This window comes from Bos grunniens, chromosome 15 (assembly GCF_055505025.1).
Source record: "Bos grunniens cultivar Pamir isolate PY7600 chromosome 15, Bosgru_T2T1.0, whole genome shotgun sequence".
NCBI classification, from domain to species: domain Eukaryota; kingdom Metazoa; phylum Chordata; class Mammalia; order Artiodactyla; family Bovidae; genus Bos; species Bos grunniens.
In genome coordinates, this window is record NC_141179.1 from 59,739,645 (window position 1) to 59,759,322 (window position 19,678).

A 19,678-nucleotide genomic window follows, 5' to 3' on the forward strand; every position below is an offset into this window, starting at 1 on the left:
AGCATAATGTGGAGTCCTCTGGGTGAGCATGGACTCTGACATTCACCATAGTTCCCACCACCCCCTCCCATCATAGTTATGCAGCATCTCTCTTCATTACTATACCCTAGGTTTCCGTTTGGTCATTTGAGTTTAAGCACCTTTCTGGGTCATGGTAAATCATCCTCTCTGACAAGTAGCAAAACTGGCTCCAGAGCTTGGAGCTAGGCTTAATTTGCAGGTTGGTGTTAAGCAAGCCCAGCTGTCTCTGTTGGATAACTAAGGGAGACCTAGGCCATCATCTGTAGGACGTCAGGTGATAAGAAGATTGCTTGGTTTCTTTAAAAAAAAAAAAAATCAAGTTGAGTAGGCACCTGCAAATTTCCCCTCTTTTTCAGGTTGGTCTTATCAGAAGCTCATCAAGCCTGGTGAGGGGACCTCACAAAACCAGCCTGGCCTGTGGAAGAATCCCTCATGACCCAGTCTCTGTGGAGTTCTGCCCACAGTTGTCCACCGAGAGACAGGTGGACAGAGACTCAGCCCTGGATGTCAGCACCTCTGATGGCAGTGCCCGGAGATTGCATGGTGATGCAGTGGGTGCAGTGAGAGGTGGCTGACAGTGGGTCACAGCGGCTCTTGTGAAACACGGGGCTCGTCACTTTCCCAGAGGGCCTTGTTTACTACAGACGAGTAACTTGGAATAGACTTATCAGCCCTAGACAACGCTGCTTCCTATTACCCAGCGTGGAAATACATTGGGAGCATTTGTTCTGCTCTGTCGAGCATAATGGTGTCATGGTGAGTTTCCCAGGATTTTATTGACACTGATGCAAAATAGCTGTGTTTTTGTTTTTTTTTTTCTTCAACGCTATAATTTTCCATGTTCTGATCCTGCAATCATAGCACCATTTGGGTTAACTCAATTGCTTTGTCGCTTTGGTAAAGACAGCCCACACATAATGGCAATTTAAAAAATCATACAATTTTAATAATTGAGTGACTAAGAACCAAAGTGTCTGATACAGGAAGCTCATAATATTTTGTAATATGATTTTGAAAAGATAATAGAGGGTAGAGAAATGAGTCTGACAAGGAAATGACAACACTTTCTTTAAGTACTGCTATTAAGTGGGCATGACAAGCCCAGCTGGTTACTTACAACATTTAGCAAAGAATGGGATCCTTCCTAGTTGCTGCCAGAGGCGACGCGCGTGCAGTGAGGAGAATGTGTGGCCAATTTTTCTTTCCTCTTTCCTGCCGCCTTTTCTCCTAAAGATCATTTTACTCCTCTCCCACCTCTCCCCGTTCCTGACAGACCTTGTGGAGCTAGGGAACACCAGAACCTGCTGCATTTTTAAGCTTTCTTTTTAGTTTTTCCTGCTAGGAGCAAGTGGTTTTCAAATTGTTTTCCCCCAAAGCACTAGAATACTAAAATCCATTCTGCAGAATAAGGTTTTTTTTTTTTTTTTGAAGTTCAATGTATGCTATATGTAATAGCAGGCTTCCCTGGTGGCTCAGCAGTAAAGAATCTGCCTGCAATGCAGAAGTCACAGGAGAAATGGGTTCTATCCCTGGGTCGGGAAGATCCCCTGGAGGAGAGCATGGCAACCCACTTCAGTATTCTTGCCTGGAGAATCCCATAGACAGAGGAGCCTGGTGGGCTACAGTCCATAGGGTCACACAAATTTGGACATGACTGAAGGGACTTAGCATGCATGTGCGCATTTATAAAAGCAACATGCTCTGATGGAAGAGTCAGAGAGGCAGAATGAATTCTGATAATTAAGGCCTTCCTTTCTCTCCATGCCTCATGAGGACACAGGGGAAAATGTTTGAAACCCATTGGCTTGGAGCTTGCTAAGAACCCGTGAAAATGCTTTGAAATATTTCCGAAGTTTACTCCAAGTCAAGATTATAGAATTTCTAATTCAACTGTGCTTCTAAAATTTCTGTGAATTGAGCACACTCTGTGGGTAAGGCTCAGAGGGCCTCATTTAGATGAAAGGGGATTTCTTTTATTATTTTTTGGGTAATTGCTTTGTTTGTTTGGTAAGCTTGAGGAAGTCTTAGAATTTGAAAACTTCCCCTCAGTGGTCTATAGGATCGTAATTTATCTAAAGTAATTCCCTTCAGACTAAAGAAATGCTTGTGAGAATTCCAGCTTCCTAGGCACTTGGTTTTCTCTTTAATATTGCTTTCTTGTCCCTAGAGAATTATGTGAAATGGTTTCTACTTTTGCTCGATCACTCAGAGGTTCTGGGAGGTTGATGTATGGCCATCCTTCCTCAAAACAGTATACCCTTCAGGCCTTTCTGTGTCAAGTAACTGAAAAGGGTAAAACTGGTGCCCAGGTCATGTCACCTCAAGTCTCAGTTCTGCTACTTTCAGATGAGGTCATGAAAGCTCCATGAGGCCAGTTGATTTTCTGATGACACATGTTACTCTTTGGTTTCTAATGCGTCAGAATTAAACTCCTGCAGGAGATGTGCAGGGCTGTAGGTGAGACAGTCTCCACTTTGATCAAGGAGTCATGAAGGCACTGAAATAAGCTGAAGTTTTATCCCAGGTCATCAGTCACCAAGCAGACAGTGCAGATTTATCTGATGTCAACACCAAATTTCCGTTGACACTTTGGCATTGTATAGATAGCTTAGATGAAGTCTTGTTGGAGTAGACAGCTCACTGTAAAATTAAAGAAAACAGGCTCCCAGGATCAAATTCAGAAAGTAACCTTAAGGCAATCTCAACCGTTCAGGGGCTCAGTTGTTTCCCAAGGGAAAATCATTCCAGCTGTGTAGGTTGCTTTAGAGAAAAAACGGTGTTAATGGAAGAATTGCCTTTCTTCCTTCAATGCTGCGGACAGTAAGTGGCCAATTTACTCAGATCTGAGGGATGTGAGCTTAGACAGGTGGTTTTGGATGCCCAGCCCAGCTCAGAGTTGTGAGAGTAGATCAGAGCAGACGGTGGTGTTTGGTGTCACTGTTAAATTGTAGTTAGTATCGCCAGTCATTTAGGCACACAGTAGGGAGGAGAAAGTTCCTATTCTGCTGCACGTCTAAGCAGTCTTTTTTATTCCCCTCTCATTCACTGACTCTCTTAAACTGTGTCAGATCAGCCTATGGATACTCCCCAACCACTGTCCTTTTTTGAACCTCTTAACCAATGCTCCGTGTGGACTTGAAATTCCTCTCTCGGTGAGTGTTTAAATGGTTACGTGTATGGGGATTGGAGTCAAGTTTAGAATATTCCTCTACTTAGAATATTAATTCCCATTTCCACTTGTCTAATCCTTCTGTAACGGAATTCCCAAGGACTGCTGTCTCTCTCTAGAAGAGAATTCTGTCTCTGTATGCCGTTGACAGCAGACTTGACTTATAAATGGCTTTGTCTGATGAAATGTGAATGGAAACTACCTGTCACTTCATTTTAAATTCTTTTGAAAATTTTATACAATTTTAAAGGTTATTTTCCACATACAATTATTATGAAATATTGGCCATTTATTCTCTGTCTTGCACAATATATCCTAGAGCTTACTTTATACGCAACAGTTTGTACCTCTGAGTCCTCCCATCCCATATGACCTCTCCCCACCACCCTGCCCCACTGGTAACCACTAATTTGTTCTCTATATCTGTAAGCCTGCTTCTTCTTTGCTATACTCACCAGTTAATTATATATTTTTTAGATTGTCATTTTTGTATAAAAGCTTTAAGAGCCATTGCATGGTCCCCTCAATTGTTCTTTTTTCCCTTGGCTCTCAATCAGGTATGTTCCAAATAGGGCACATTCTGTCAAACTAGTTACAGAATGAAAAAAAAAAAAAAAAAAAGATGCATAGTTAAACCACAGGGGACATGAAATACAAGAAGAAAAATATTGTTTAGATTTTGGGACTGGTTATTATCACAGCAGGTTTGTGCATGCTCCATCGTGTCCAACTCTTTTAGACCCCATGGACTGTAGCTTGCCAGGCTCCTCTGTCCATGGGGTTCTCCTGGCAAGAACACTGGGATGGGCTGCCATTTCCTTCTCCAGGGATCTTCCTGACTCAGGGATTGAACCCATGTCTCCTACATTGGCAGGTGGATTCTTTACCACTGAGCCATCAAGGAAGCCATATTATAGCATATTCTAGCATAATCTAACTAATGCACTTGTTCATCTTTCAATATTTAGTTCAATGTCATCTCTTCCATGAATTCTCTTGCCCCTGTAATATGATAGCCCTGGATTTGAATCCTAAATTCACTGCTTTGTAAGTAATATGACATTGGAGAAGTTATTTAATCTTCCTAAGGCTTAATTACTTTACCTGACAATAAAAAAAAATACTACTACTTTAAGGATTGTCACAAGGCTTAAAATAATTCATGCAAAGTTCTTAGCACTCAGTAGTTGTTAGCTATTATTCTTAATCTCTTAGTTTCCCATTTATCATTCTTAGTAGCTGGCGCACTGCTTTGCATTTAGGAAATGTTCAATTTTTGAATAAATATATGAATAAAACATACCTATTATCCATATTATTTTACTTTTTTTCTTAAACATTAAGAGTAGATATACTATATGATCTACCTTGGAATTTTCCTTGAACCAGAAGAGAAGAGCATAGGTGTCATTTGCAAATCACCTTGAGTTCTTGAGAAGCCAAAGAAGAAAATGGAAAAGATTTCCTAGTCTCCCAATTGACAGAAAATACTTGAGATTCTCTTCCAGGTTGAATGAGGCACCAACTGTATAGTTTTGCTTGGGTGTCTTCTGTCACTCTTTGCCGGAAAGTTCTATATGAATGAACTAAATAATGGTTATAGATTATATTCTTACAATTATCAAAGAGAAAGGATGATTATAAAATAATAAAATGTAAGGATGGATTTTATTGCTCCCTTAATTCCTGTTTAAAATGTTCTCATTTCATGTAGCGAGCACTCATGCTGCTTTTATACTTATCCTTTAGGGTAATTTCCTTTTTCTATTCAGAATTAATTCTTGTTTTTAATGGCTCCCCAAAGTCTTCCTTTTCTAATAGTTGCTCACCCATCTGTGCATTAGTATGCCTTTCTATAATTCTGGTTTCCAAGCACAGAAAAATTTCGTCTCCCCAATGGTACTAACTGTAGAACAGATAAATAAATGTCTTAGTGATTATCTCCCAAACACTATCATTGTGGACAACAGAGTTCAGGAGATAAGAGGAAATATGAAAGAGATTAATAATTTAGAATCTAGTTACCTTAGTCCATATCAGTTTTGTTTTCCCCCAGTTATATACGAAGTTCTTTGAGTATATTGTTTGCATGCCTCAGAACCAAGCTGGAAAGATAAACATATTTCTGTCAATTATTTGTTGATTTACTGATTAAGATTATGCTCACATGATGATTCTAACTCTGCAACACTACTGCTAAGTATATGGCCAAAGCCAAATGCTAACTTCTGTGGTTACTGAATACGGGTATGGCAGAAATTAATGAAATGGTCTGAATGACTAACACAGAGCCAGGTACCAGGCAAAGTGTATGTTTTAAGGAATTTGGCAGTGACAAGAAAGCAAGACTGTTTTGTCTTACAACTTCTTAAGGGCATCATAGACATAGACATAAGCTACAGAAGGGGCACAGGAGAGCGGGGAATTGCTCTGAATAAATCATAGAAGGTGTTGCATAGGAGTTTTGTTTAATCTGGATCTGAAGCACTAGTCATTATATGGCAAAAGGATAAGGTGAAAGGATAAGAATCCTAATATCAGAAGCATGTGGCATAAAACAGTAACATGTGGAAAACTACATAACTTAGAACTTTCGTTTCAAGAGGGTTTGGTTGAGAGAGAACTGAAAAAAGATTCTATAAATGGACTGAAAGCTATTTTGTAATTTTCAAGGTGCAATGTGGAGGGTAGGGGTAGATAAAGAGACAGGAGTTCTAGGAGGATGATCAGGAAGAATGACAGGTGGGAATCAGAGTATAAGCTGAAGATAAAGAATAAATATGGTATTGAGTCGAGTGGATCTGAGGTTTGACTGAGTCTCCTGAGACTAACCACAAGCTCATTTGTCCTAATCTGGCCCAAATGGTAAATGTAGGTAGATTTAAAAGCTCCTTGAAGACAGGTCCAAAAATACATCTTACTCATTTCCATGGACTGTGACATGCTTGTGCTCATGTTCAATGACTGCTTAGCAAAGAAACAAATTTGATCAATCTTTTAATTGTTTTATGTTTTATTCATTCAATCCTGTCTACTGTTTGTTGTTTAGTCACTAAGTCATGTCCAGCTCTTTTGTGTTCCCATGGACGGTAGCCAGACAGGCTCCTCAGTCCATGGGATTCTCCAGGCAAAAATACTGGAGTGGGTTGCCATTTCCTTCTCCACCTGCCTATCAAATACTCTCACCAGTTTCATCCCCTAGTGCTTTGATTTACAATGATGATAACTATTAATAGCAATCTCAGAATGTTATGAACTGGTTGTATGCTAAGAGCTGTGTACGGGTTACCTCATGACACATACACAGTGAAGAAGGTAGGGCTGCCTCTGTGTTACTTCAAAACAATCCCATAAGGAAGCTGGCGCTGCAGATGGAGTTCTTCATTAAGGACTCTAAGAATGAGATAATAGAAATCACAATAACTGAGGCATATTAAGCAAATTTCCCGGTGGATGAAGTGGGATTTGAATTCAAGCACTCTGAGTCCACAGACTTAGCATTTCTCCACCCACTCTACTGGTTCTCGAAGAGAGCAAACATGCTTGCTGGTAGACCTAGCAGTGCAAGTATTTGTGTACAATCTGCCTTAGGATAGGTTTAACCCTCCTAAACCTATGGTTCTTGGCAATGTGTTACACCATTTCTGAAAAGAGATGAGTGGAACAGCAGAGTGAGTGGAAGGAACATCTGCTTTGGGATCGATCTGGACTCCACATTGTGCTAGCTGCAGAGCCTTTGTAAGATACTTGACTTCTTTGCAACTTTCCCGTAGCTCCTCATTTGTAAGCTGGGAATGGAAATTTACACACTACAGGGTTGGTGTGAAGATTATGACTAAATTAAGGTAAATTTTTCTGGCATATATGGAGTTCTCTGTAAACTTTCGCCATTAGAATTAATTGTTTTCATAACTGTGGTGACCACCTGCTTCTCTTGCATCTCTAGGCTTGGATACTTTTGAGAACAGATTCGATACTAAATAAAGCCTGGCTGACTAGTTGACTGGTATTTTTTGCCTTGCTTGGGGGAAGACATCTCAGAACAATATGTTACTATTAGTCATTTTTCTCTAATTTGTACACAGTCTCTTTAATAATGATTTGCATTTGCACAGCCCTTTCTATTAAACAGAGTCAGTTTTACTAATATTAAGGAGGTTTGCAGATACCTATATTATGGCAGGATTCTGTTTTCCATTAAAATTTGTCAGATTTTAAAAAATGACTGGTTTAACAGAAAAACCAAGATTAGAATATTCATATTTTCCAGAGACTGGTTGTTTTTTTAGACGGTCTACTGTTTGAAAATCTCCCCAATTTTCCCTTCGCATGACTGTTCCCAACTGAAGACCACTGCTGACATCAAAGGCGCTGATGATGTGGATTATTTGTTTTTATAATTTTTCTGCTTTAGCCTCAGAGTAGGTTGATGATTTGTACTAGCTTGCTGTCTGTTGAAAATACTCTAGGTCTGGTAGATAACAGAAGACATGCATTTAAGTCTCAAACAGTACAATTTTAAATAAACTCTTTGGAAAGAAGCAAGTCACACTATTGACATGAACCGATGACCTACTATATTATGACACACACAAAAAACCCTACCAATATTTGTTAGCATAATAGCTAGCTCTCTGGTTTGCCAGTATTCCATTTTACAACCTAAACACACATAATTTTTGTTCCAAAGAGTAAAGGAATCTATTTATATAATATGAACATTTTTTTTTTTTAACTCAAGCAACAGATAATGAGACACTCACTAATCCCATGTGGCAAATCCTACTCAGAGAGTACTTTTTCTCCTCTTGCAGCCAATCTGTTATTTGTTATTGTATTTGTTATTTAGTGTTCTTTCTAAAAATTGGGTAGAGACCTCCTAGCCTTTTGGTTTGCAAGGCAGAAAAATACTGTCCTACTTGCTACTCCTCGAGATCACCATATGTAGAGCAGATTATTCAAAGCTGTCTCCTCCTTGTTATTTTTTTTTCCTCATTGTCTCACAACATAGGTGGTCTCCCTGAGGTTTCCCCACCAGCTAGATATGTAATCTTTTGCTAGTTTCTTTACTTCTTTGAGCTTCAATTTTTTTAATCTGTATTATGGGGAAAAGGTTAAAGGTAACGTTTTTAAAGATTTTTTTTTTCAGCTCTAAATCCTATGCATGTTGTACTAGATTGTTAACAATTCAGTTTTACTCAATAAAGATTTTTGAGCTGAAGTTAATCAGAAAATATATTGAATTTCTGTGGACAAAGCAATGGTCCAGGTTATTGTATTCATTTTCTATTGCTCCAGTTAACAAGTTATCACAAATTTAGGGGCTTAAACAACACAGATTTATTATTTTACAGTTTTTCAGATTGGAAATCTTTTATGGGTTTCACTGGGATGAAATCAAGGCTGTGTTCCTTCTGGAAGGTCTAGGGGAGAATCCACTTCTTTGTACTTTACAGAGGGCTTCCCTGGTGGCTCAGGTGGTAAAGGATCTTCCTTCAATGCAGGAGACCACCTGCAATGCAGGAGACCTGCATTTGATCCCTGGGTTGAGAAGATCCCCTGGAGAAGGAAATGGCAACCCACTCCAGTATTCTTGCCTGGGTAATCCCATGGACAGAAGAGCCTTATGGGCTATAGTCCATGGCGTCACAAGAGTCACACACAATTTAAAGACTAAACAACCACCACCAGAGGCCGCCCCGTTCCTTGGCTCACGTGCTTCTCTCTCCATCTTTGAAGCTAGCAGTGTTGCATGTCTGCCCAAGACTGTCTCTCTTTCCTAGTCACATCTTCCTTTGACTGATTCTTTTCTTCTGCTTCCTTCTTCCTCTTTTATCTTCACCTAGATAATCCAGAATAATCTTTTTATTTAAAGGTCAACTGATAAGCAAATTTACTTCCATCTGCAACTTTAATTCCGTTTTGCCACATAATACAACACATTCAAAGCTTCCAGGGATTAAGACATGAATGTCTTGGTGAGGGGAGGGGTACATTATTTTGTCTACTACAGTCATATATGCATTTATTTAACAAATAATTTTTTATTGGAGTATACTTGCTTTTGAACTGTGGTGTTGGAGAAGACTCTTGAGAGTCCCTTGAACTGCAAGGAGATCCAACCAGTCCATTCTGAAGGAGATCAGCCCTGGGATTTCTTTGGAAGGAATGATGTTAAAGCTGAAACTCCAGTACTTTGGCCACCTCGTGCGAAGAGTTGACTCACTGGAAAAGACTCTGATTCTGGGAGGGATTGGGGGCAGGAGGAGAAGGGGACGACAGAGGATGAGATGGCTGGATGGCATCACTGACTCGATGGACGTGAGTCTGAGTGAACTCCGGGAGTTGCTGATGGACAGGGAGGCCTGGCGTGCTGCGATTCATGGGGTCGCAAAGAGTCGGACACGACTGAGTGACTGAACTGAACTGAACTGATACTTGCTTTACAGTGTTGTGTTAGCTTCTGCTATACAATGAAGTAAATCAACGATATGTATACATGTATCCCCTCCGTCCTGGGGCTCCCCTACCCTATCCCACCCATCCAGGAGTTCACGGATCTGAGCTCCCTGTGCTAAAAAGTAAGTAGCTTCCCACTAACTATTTTACATGTGGAAGTGCATATATATGTGTTGCAGGAAGGGGGACCCCTTCCAGGGCCCGAAACTGGGCTCTTGTCTAACACTCGGAAATGCATAGTCTGAGGAGACACATGTGCTGACAAAGCAAGGGATTTTATTGGGAAAGGGCACCCGGGTGGAGAGCAGTAGGGTAAGGGAACCCAGGAGATGATGGGATTAGTTTCTGGGTGGTCTTTGGCCAATCTTTCTGGCTCAGAGTCCTTTCTGGTGGTGCATGCCTTGTTCACCCAAGATGGATGCCAGAGAGGAGGATTCTGGGAGGTGGTTGGACATGTGGTGTCTCCTTTTGACCTTTCCCAAACTCTTCCAGTTGGTGGTGGCTTATTAGTTCTGTGTTCCTTACCAGGACCTCCTATTGTAAAACAACTCATGCAAATGGTTACTATGGTACCTGGGCAGGGTGGGCGGTTTCAATCAGTGTGCTTCCCCTGACATATGCATATATGTCAGTCCTAATTTCCTTATCCATCCCAAATTTTTTAAAACAACTATTATATGGCAGGCATCCTGTTAGGAACTGGGAATATAACAACAAAAATTGATTGTTCTCTACCATCTTAGAATTTTTACTGGGAGGTGACATGACATTAATAAGTTTGCCATAGATCCAAATATTAAATTGCTTGAATAAGGAAAGAGTGAAACTATGAGAATGTACAAAAAGATTCATTGACCAGAAAAGGCTTCTGTTGAGTAGGGACCATTGAACTGAGATCTGAAAGAGAAGCTGGGATTTACCAAGCACAGAAGGGAGAAAAGAGAGAAGGAATAAAGACCTTTGGAGCAGGAAAGAGAATAGCCAACAAGAGAGACTGAATGAGGCCAATGTGGCTGAAGATCCGGCAGATGCCATGATGCCTTACGAGATGGAGCTGAGGTGAGGAGGAGCCAGATCACGCTCTGCCATCTGTGTGGGTCCTGCCCAACTTTGTGCGTGCTGATGGCAACAGAAATCCATGCAGCAATTTACGTAGGACAATGACCTAACCAGATTAGATTTCCAGAAGTTTATTTTGAGAATAGAAGACTCAGTCTCTGCCTTCAAGAAACTCAGTTTTTTAAATAAAAGTTTTGAAAATACACATGAAAAGTGAAATACATGACAACTGAATAGCCAGATGAGACAAGTAACAAATATGTTGTTAGGTGGTGCAGATAAGAGCTCTGAATTTAGAGGATGAAAATCAGATAGACTGATATAAGACGTCTTTCTAGAGGAAGATAGATTTATACTTCAATACTGATACTTCATTAAGGTTGTCGTATTTGTTTCCCATTATGTAGGTTAGTTGCTCAGTTGTGTCCGACTGTTTGCAACTTCATGACTCCTCTGTCCATGGAACTTTCCAGGCAAGAACACTGGAGTGGGTAGCAGGGGATCTTCCCGACCCAGGATTTAACTTGGGTCTCCCACATTGCAGGCAGATTCTTTACTGCATAAGCCACCAGGGAAGCCTTTTTTTTTTTTTTTTTTTTTATTGCTGTGTAATAAATTACCACACACTTAGCAGCTTAAAACATTTATTGTCTCATCAGTTCTGTAGGTTGGAAGTCCAGGATAACTTGTCTGGATTCTCTGCTCAGGGCCTCAAAAGCTGAAATCAAAGTGTTAACAGAGCTGCCTTCTTTTTTGTAGGCTCTAGGGAAACAAACTTCTTCTAAGTTTATTCAGGTTGTTGGCAGCATACATTTTCTTTGGTCAGAGGTCTGAGGTCTCCATTTCCTCATCAAGTAGCCCTCTCCAAACCAACAAGAGCAAATTCTTCTCATACTTTGAGTCCCTCTGCCTTCTCCTTCTGCTTTTCTCTCCTGCTTTTAGGTGATCATGTGATTACAGGGGGCCCAGTCCATGATCCAGGATAATCTCCTTATTTTAAGGTCAACCAATTAACCTTAATCACATCAGCTAAGTCCCTTTTGCCAGGGAAGGTAGCATATTCAAAGAGCTGAGATTAGAGCATGGAATATTTCTGGAGGCCATAATTCTCCTTGCCATAGACACTAGAACTAGGCAGAATTCAAAATTTCAAAGGACATGCCTTTAAAGTTTTTACATTATGGCTGAGGAGAAGTTTAAGTATAATAATCACCATGTTGGGCGTGTGTGTGTTTGATATCATTGTCATAAATGCTTACAATACCAGGAACATATACCTACTTTAAACAAAGCTTCAAGGCCTTCAGTTAACTGTAGACCATATAGCCAACATAAAGGCTTTCAAATTCAGTATTTTAAAACAAAGTCTGAACTGGTCAAACAAAATATATTTGTGGATAAATTTGGCCCCATGGCTGCCATATGTGAATCTTGGAATATATTCTCTGTAAGCTTTTGGAAAAAATGCTGTAGAAAACTGACACAATTTGAGGCATATGGACCTAGAAACTATTTCTTTTGTCACTTGAGAAAACTGCTGCCTGCTTGAAGTACATTCTCCAGGACACCACTCTCCTTTGGCTCTCTTCCTACTTCAGGCTCCTTTGTCCCTCAGGTCAGTTCAGTCGCTCAGTCGTGTCCAACCTTTTGTGACTCCATGGACTGCAGCACACCAGGCTTCCTTGTCCATCACCAACTCCTGGAGCTTGCTCAAACTCATGTCCATGGAGTTGGTGATGCCATCTAACCACCTCATCCTCTGTCGTCCCCGTCTCTTGCCTTCGATCTTTCCCAGCATCAGAGTATTTTCCAGTGAGTCAGTTCTTCGCTTCAGGTGGCCACAGTATTGGAGCTTCAGCATCAGTCCTTCCAATGAATATTCAGGACTGATTTCCTTTAGGATTGACTGGTTTGATCTCCTTGCAGTCCAAGGGACTCTCAAGAGTCTTCTCCAACACCATAGTTCAAAAGCATCAATTCTTCATCGATCAGTTTTGTTTATGGGCCAACTCTCACATCCATACATGACTCCTGGAAAAACCATAGCTTTGACTAGATGGACCTTTGTTGACAAAGTAGTGTCTCTGCTTTTTAATATGCTGTCTAGGTTGGTCATAGCTTTTCTTTCAAGGAGCAAGTGCCTTTTAATTCCACAGCTGCAGTCACCATCTGCAGTGATTTTGGAGCCCAAGAAAATAAAGTGTGTCACTATTTCCATTGTTTCCCCATCTATTTGCCATGAAGTGATGTGACTGGATGCTATTCCTTTGCCCCTATACTCCCCCAACTCCACATGTTGGGGTAACTGAGGACCTGGTCCTCTGGCCTCTTCTCATTCCACACTTTTCTAGGTGATATCATTCAGTTCTTAGTTATAAATGTTACCTTGAAGGTGATGACTTCATATTTTTAAGTTCTGACTTCTCCCCTGAATGACTGTCATTTCTATCTCGCTCCCGTTGGACATCCCCACTCCCATATGCAATAGCCGTCTACATCTTAATTTGTCCAAAGCTCAACTCCTTTTTTCTTCCAAAACCCTCTCTTCTCACAATCTCTTTCATCACAGGACATAGTTACCCCATTCTTTTGGCCACTTAGTCCCCAAACCTTGGTGTAAAATACATGATGTCTTTCTTACTTTCATATCCTACATCTTATCTACAGCTAATCTATTAACTACTCATGTTGTCTGGATCTTTGAAATGCATCTCAGATTTGATCATCCCTCACTATTCCCAGTGCTATCGTCCAGATCAATCCAAAACCATCTATCCCCAGGATACTGTTCTACTCCTTGTTCACACTACACCCCTACCTTCCTAATCTCGATTCTCCATGGCAGCCAGAGTGATAGTGCTTTTTTGTCTTTTTTAAACTTTTTATTTTGTATTGGGTACAGCCGATTGACAGTGATAGTTTCAGGTGAACACTGAAGGGATTAGACCGTACACATACATGTATCCGGGCTTCCCCAGTGGTTCATTGATAAAGAATTCACCTGCAATGTAGGAGATGTGGATTCAATTCCTGAATTAGGAAGATTCCCTGGAGAAGGAACTGGCAACCCACTCCAGTATTCTTGCCTGGGAAATCCCATGGACAGAGGAGCCTGGCAAGCTACATTCCATGTGGTCACAAAAGAGTCAGACATGACTTAGTGACTAAATAACAACAATACATGTGTTCATTCTCCCCTAAACTTCCTTTCCATCCAGGGTGCCACATAACATTGAGCAGAGTTCCATATGTTATGCAGTAGGTCCTTGCTGGTTATCCATTTTAAATATAGCAGTATATACATGTCCATCCCAAATTCCCTACCTATCCCTTCCCCACTATTCTTCCCCTCTCCCCCAGCCCGGCAACCATAAGTTTGTTCTCTAAGCCTGTGAGTCTCTTTCTGTTTTGTAAGTAAGTTCATTTGTATCATTTCTTTTAGATTCCATATAGCATTTCAGTTCAGTTCAGTCGCTCAGTCCTGTCTGACTCTTTGCAACCCCATGAACCGCAGCACGCCAGGCCTCCCTGTCCATCACCAACTCCCAGAGTCCACCCAAACCCATGTCCTTTGAGTCGGTGATACCATCCAACCATCTTATCCTCTGTCATCCCCTTCTCCTCCTGACCTCAATCTTTCCCAGCATCAGGATCTTTTCAAATGAGTCAGTTCTTTGTATCAGGTGGCCAAAGTATTGGAGTTTCAACTTCAACATCAGTCCTCCCAATGAATATTCAGGACTGATCTCCTTTAGGATGGACTGGTTGGATCTTCTTGCAGTCCAAGGAACTCTCAAGAGTCTTCTCCAACATCACAGTTCAAAAGCATCAATTCTTCGGCGCTCAGCTTTCTTTATAGTCCAACTCTCACATCCATACATGACCACTGGAAAAACCATACCCTTGACTAGATGGACTTTTGTTGACAAAGTAATGTCCCTGCTTTTTAATATGCTATCTAGGATGGTCATAACGTTCCTTCCAAGGAGTAAGTGTCTTTTAATTTCATGGATGCAGTCACCATCTGCAGTGATTTTGGAGCCCAGAAAAATAAAGTCAGCTACTGTTTCCACTGTTTCCCCATCTATTTGCCATGAAGTGATGGGACCAGATGTCATGATCTTCATTTTCTGAATGTTGAGCTTTAAGCCAATTCTTTCACTCTCCTCTTTCACTTTCATCAAGAGGCTCTTTAGTTCCTCTTCACTTTCTGCCATAAGGGTGGTGTCATGTCATATTTCTCCCGGCAATCTTGATGCCAGCTTGTGCTTCTTCCAGCCCAGCGTTTCTCATGATGTACTCTGCATATAAGTTAAATAAGCAGAGTGACAATATACAGCCTTGACGTACCCCTTTTCCTATTTGGAACCAGTCTGTTGTTCCATGTCCAGTTCTAACTGTTGCTTCCTGACCTGCATACACCACATATAAGGGAATACAATATTTTTCCTCTGTCTGACTTCACTCAGTATGATAATCTCTAGGTCCATCCATGCTGCTGCAAATGGTATTATTTCATTCTTTTTAATGTAATATTCCATTGCATGTGTACTATATCAACACAGAGTGAGAGGGTTTTAATGTAAAACCAAAGTGAGATCACCTTTCTTCTCTCTTAAAACACTCCACAATAGCTTCCAGTGTCTGTTTCTTGGCTCATCATCTGACTCTACCTCATCTCCAACTTCTTTCTCTTGTCCTTGTTATTTCAGTCACATCAACCATCTTCCTTTTCCTTGATGAGATCAAGCACAGTCCATCATGCTTCTCTCAACTTGTCTAACCCTGTGGCTTCATTTGGTTATCTACTCACATGGCAAATAGTCAAGGCTCTTTCCTTGGCTACCTAAGATGAAATAGCAGATAGCAGGTCCTTCCTACCACAACTCTCTGCACCCTTTTTTCTTTGTTTTATTTTTAAACAGAAATTTATCATGTGTATGCTTGGTCACTTAGTCATGGCCAACTCTTTGGGATCCCATAGACTGTAGACCCCAGGCTCCTCTCTCCATGGAATTTTCCAGGCAAGAATATTGGAGTGGGTTGTCATTTCTTTTTCCAGAGGATCTATCTGACCCAGGAAGGATCGAAACAGTATCTCTGCATTGGCAGGCAGATTCTTTACCACTGTGCCACCTGGGAAGCCCCAAATTACATTGATACTGCATGGCAAAAGACAAATTATATCAGGTTATATAATTTAAATGCTTACTGATCTAGTGACTGTCTTTCTTCACTAGAATGTAAGATCTAAGAAAGCAACAAGTTTGGTTGACTGAAGTACTCTATACCTAGAACAGGAATAGACATGTATTTGTTGACAGAAATAATAGATGAGATTTTTCTGGCAGAGACTTTTCTGAGTTAATAAATCTTAAATGGGGCTTTGCATGAAGAAATGATGGATCGATAGAGGAGAAAATCAAAGGCATTTCTGAGGAAGGAGATATTCCTATAAGGAAACAAGCTGGAAGTGAGCAAGTCCCAAATCCAGATATAATTAATAATAGTAATAATAACCATAGCTAGTCCTTATTGAGTTCTACTGTGTGTCAGGTATTGCTTCATTCTTTCAAGCCATTTGATTCTTGTAGTAATGTTATTAAATAGTCGGCCAGAGTTCTGTACCTTAAAATCTACAAGTCAATGTATTAGCCTAAAAAAAACCATACTCAAGGCTTTTGAGTCATAAACCAAAGCTCCAATCTGGACTCTGTCATTTATAAAGAGAGGAACTAGGGTTATTTCCCTTATGAGTCTCAGATTCCTCATCTGTAAAATGGAACTAGCAAACACATTATATCATAGGGGACTTAGGAGGAGATTGTTGCTCCTTTCTGTCAAAATCAGACTCCTTCCATGTTTCTTGTGCCCCTTGGGGATGACTTGCACCACTGTTCTGTATTTTAGAATCTACATCTTATCCTTAACATCTCTCTTGCTTTCTTGATCTTCCTCAAATCCTTCGATCTGGCCAGTGTCACCACATACACATCTATCACAGCCACTCACCTTACTCTCTTCCCTTTATGTCTCCTACGGGTTCCTTAGTAAAACCCTTGGCTCCTGCCCAAGTTACTGTGACAGCTTTTAAAGAATTCACGCCGACAACTTGGCCTTCTTTCTATTTCTACATTGTAGTGAAAGTAACATTCTCACAATGGAAATCTCATCAGATTTCCAGTCTAAACTCTCCAAACTTCAAACCTTTCTGTTTTCTCTTTGTTCATAGATTTATACTAAATTCTTACCTTATCTCACCTTACCTATCTCTCATCACACATTCCTCTCTCCACCTTTCTTTGTTTTTGAACTTACTGGCTCTCTGAATTCTTCAAACATGCCACACTCCCTACTGCTTTGGATCTTTTGTGTTCCCTTTGATCAGAATGTTTCTCCTTCTATGCAACCCACTTTTGTTTACTGATCTTCCTGAGTCGGTCTTTCTTGACCTCACAGTCTATGTTGGGTTCTTATCTTTTTTATATGTTTTCCTAGAACCTTGTTATTGTTCCTGCACAGCTCTGTTGTCAATTCATAATTTTAATTTATGATCATTTGACTAATCCTCCTAGTGGACTCTATGCTTCTTGAAAGTTGAAACATATTTCTCATTACTGAGCATTCTATCACAGTGCTTAGCACATCTACATAGTAGGTGTAACATTTACAGAATGAAGAATTAAATAAGAGTTTACACAATGTCTGTCCTTGGAAGAGGAAATGGCAACCCATTCCAATTATCTTTCCTGGGAAGTTTGGTGGACAGAGGAGCCTGGCAGGCTATAGTTCATGGTTCAGAGTCTGTCACATCATAGACTCTCACAATAGGCTCTCTCAATCACAAAAGTTACTACAATTACATCTTTTAGCTGCTTCAGCTGTAAAATCATCTCCGTTATTCTCTGAAGAATGTGCAACAGGCTCTACCATTTTGCAAGAGCAGACAGCAAGTGTCCCCCAGATAGTTGAAAAAACTGTCCAGTTGCGTAGAGTTCTAGAAGTCAACAGTTAAACCTGTATTTAAAATGAAAGAATGAATATCAAATAAACTGATCTCTATTTTTGTATAGTATACAAAGAATAATGTGTGTGGTAATTAGCAGAAAGAATCCATCCTTTCTCAAAGCCACTCCCAGTTTATAAAAATAAAACTGTCATCAGCATAGAGGAGGCTGCCAGGTTCCCTTTGGTAAGTAGGCAAGCAGCCCATTCTTCTAACAACTGAATCATGTTCATGAAACATAAATTAAAAAAGAAGGGGGTTATGACCCAACTCTCTCTTCCAATAAGTATAACTGGAGTTTCATCTTTTAAAAGAGTATGTCTACCTACTCTGATTTTACACTGAGAGTAGGTCTGAGTCCTCTGTCTTTCCAAAGTTATTTCCTGTTATCTTTTTTTATTACTGTGTTCCATCCCAACAGAGCTAGTTGCTGTTTTTTTTTTTTTTTTTTTTTTAATCTATATCCCAAACTTTCACCTTCTCTGCTTTTCCTACAGGCTTCTTTGCTGTGTAGGAAAGCTTCTCTGCCAGCATAATCTTACCAGCGCTTAAAGTCTCACCCAAAGGTATTCTTTGCTGATCTCACACTTCAAAGGGAATCTCTACCTTGTAGTCTTCCTACAATTGTTTTCTAAAAAATTTCTTCATTGGCATTTGTCATTTTTATCTTTCATAACCTTGTATAGTGAAAGTTGCTCAGTAGTGTCTGACTCTTTGCAACCCCATGGACTGTCCATGGAATTCTTCAGGCAAGAATACTGGAGTGGGTAGCCTTTCCCTTCTCCAGGGAATCTTCCTTACCCAGGAATCAAACCCAGGTCTCCTGCATCACAAGTGGATTCTTTACCAGCTGAGCCACAAGGGCAGTCCAATTTTGTAATGTATGCATTTTTTATGTCTTCTGCTAGATTGTAAGGTCCCCGTGGGAAGAGTTCATGTCTGATTCAATCATTTGGTATTTTCCTTGCACAGTGATGACCTTAAATAAATATTTACTAAATGAATAAATTAGTAAGTAACTATTTAAACAGAGGAAGGAATATATAGATTTCAATGAAACAATGTAAAGAAGAACCTAGAAATCATTGGTGGCATATGTCCATGCTCTTAGGTTATACCTCTCTAAAAAGAAAAACTGAAAGATCAATAAATCTTCAGAGAAGCCTTGTATTACTCCTAATCATTTTCTTGAGATGTGTTTTCATTTGACTTGCTCATGATATAACCTATTAGAAAGAAAAACACAGTCCTACAAATTGTTTAGTAGAAACAAGTAGACTAACATGAATCATATTGAAGAACTAGGTAGAACTGGACACACCAAGCCCATTTATAGACTTCATCTATGGAGTTAACCAGTCTATGTAAATAATGGACACTAGCACTGAAAACGGTGTCTGGATCGAGGGTGGCAAATAGCAGGTATACACAATTTACTCTTCTATTCAGTGGATAGCATAGACATCACTAATCAAACATGGCATTCTTTACCTCTAACATGTGTGATCTAAGAACATTTCCCAGCCAAGTACTCCAGACAGTCACTACCAATTGATCTCAGTTGGCACTTTAGAGAAAGTCCAATTGCTGTACCTCCCATCTAAATGATCCTAAATGAAGGAGAGTTTTCCTAAGGTGTTTCCTTTTTGTTTGTTGTTAAAAAAAAAAATTTTTTTATGTGGCTGATAACATATTTTAAGTCATGTGAAACTTTTGGAATCCAGGTGAAAGATATGTATAGATCATTATAGAGTCAGAAGTGTGGGTGAGACAGTTTCTCCAGTGGTCACAAGAGACTTGCTCCTCTATGATGCCTTCTGCAAAAGCTACATTGTATGCAACAGTGCTCCGTAAACTGTGTTCATTATTGGATCTGATAGATACCAAAGCCTCCCAAGCAATTCATTTAGTATCTTTTTTTCCCCTGCAAATAATAAGTTGCTTGGGAAAGGTTTAAATTTTAT

The 19,678-nt window shown here is 40.1% G+C and overlaps 1 long non-coding RNA gene across 1 annotated transcript in view; it reads left to right on the forward strand.

The window, feature by feature from the left end:
- Window positions 1-403: 403 nt before the first annotated feature.
- The window catches only part of LOC147358353 (uncharacterized), a 387,433-nt gene continuing 368,158 nt past the window's right edge, over window positions 404-19,678 (forward strand). Inside the window, exon 1 of the long non-coding RNA XR_015141616.1 lies at window positions 404-777. This is a non-coding gene — a long non-coding RNA (uncharacterized LOC147358353). The remainder of the gene's footprint in view (window positions 778-19,678) is intronic.